Genomic DNA, 1,658 nt, shown 5'->3' with positions numbered 1-1,658 from the left:
CTGGGAAGGTGTCTCAGTGGTAAAGCGCTTGCCTTGCATGCCTGAGGCCCTGGGTTCGATTCCTCAGCTCCACATAAGCAAAATGAAAAAAGCTGGAAGTGGTGCTGTAGCTCAAGTGGTAGGGCGCTAGCCTTGAGCTGACATGCTGAGGGACAGCGCCCAGGCCCAGAGTTCAGGCCCATCAACCAGACCCTCCTCAAAAAAAGAAGTAAAAGCAGGGGAGAGACCCTGCCTTGTAGGAATGTGGCAGGCAGGGGTTGGGTGTATTGGGAGGAACAAGGTCTTCCTGGGGACTGATCTTCTATGCCCCCTCTGGCACTCAGACCCCAGCAGATGTGCCAAGTCCTCTTTGCAGAACTGTGTACACAGACTGACCAAGAGGGTGCCAGGAAGCAATCAGAATTCAGGTTGCTTTTCTGGGAATAGGTGGGGCAAGGAGGTCTAGGTGAGAGGCCAGGTCCTGGCCAAGGGGAGCCCTAAGGGACCACCAGAGATTGGGAGGAGGACCAGGGGAACACAATGCAATGGGAGCGTCTGGTCATCACAGCTCAGCTTTCCCTCTGTTTCCCCACCAGGAACTGCTCCCTTTTCCACAGAGGAAAAAGGGGAAGGGCAGTACTAGGTGTGGTGGAAGCTGCCAAACTGCCTGCCTGCCTCTCTCCAGTCTTCCCTTCCAACTCACAAACAAAATAGCTGAGGCTCCTTTCTTTGGCTTCCTTCCTTCCTTCCTTCCTTCGTTCCTTCCTTTCTTTCTTTTTTTCTTTCTTTTTTCTTTCTTTCTTGCTTGCTTGCTTGCTTGCTTTCTGTCTTGCTTGCTTGCTTGCTTGCTTGCTTTCTTCCTTTCTTTCTTTTTTTGTTGCTTTCTTTCCTTCTCTCTTTCTTTTTTTTCTTTCTTTCTTTGTTTTTTTCATACTTTCTTTACTTTTCTTTCTTCCTGTCTTCCTTTCTTTCTTTCTCTCTCTCTCTATCTTTCTTTCTTTCATCCTTTCTTTTCTTTTGTTTCTTTCTTTCTAAAACTTTTTTTAAATTCAGTTTTGGTCTCACTATAAGCCCTGCAGTCAGATAACCAGCAGTCTAGGGATGTAGCCAAGCTTTGGCATTATGTGCTACCTCCACTGCCCCCCCTACCCAAACCTGGTTAGAATGTCTCTCCTTCCCCTACCAGCTTTGTGGTGGCCTAGTACTCATTGCTTGGCCCCATAAGATCCTTTCTTGACTTGTCTATTAACCAAAGGATGAAACTCAGAGGTGCCACGTGAGGAGAACAATGAAACTGTGCTACACACTTGAGTCAAATTGAGCAGGTGCCATGTGCTCAGGGATGTCAGTCAGCACCCTCATGTTAACAGAGGTGGTGTGTGCAAAGAGCTGTGGATGCATCAAACATGGAGGAAGGGCAGGAGGTGAGGATGGGGGTATCACTGAGCCTCAGCATCTCACTCCTTCTAAGAGCTAACATCCAAATCAAAATGGATGTAGAAGCCACCAGAAGCTTCCTTCTGTACAATCTCACACCTTGAAAGGCTTGAGACAACCATGAGCTTGACTCTAGTGGTGTGTGCTAGCCTCCAATCACTGCAGCTTAATCCCTTTTTCCTACCGCAAAGAATGCTCTTTTCCACAAAGGCCTTGGTCCTGATTCATCTTGTGGAGCTCAG

This window comes from Dipodomys ordii, unplaced genomic scaffold, assembly GCF_000151885.1.
Source record: "Dipodomys ordii isolate 6190 unplaced genomic scaffold, Dord_2.0 Scaffold2, whole genome shotgun sequence".
NCBI classification, from domain to species: domain Eukaryota; kingdom Metazoa; phylum Chordata; class Mammalia; order Rodentia; family Heteromyidae; genus Dipodomys; species Dipodomys ordii.
Note: the sequence above shows the minus strand (reverse complement) of the source record.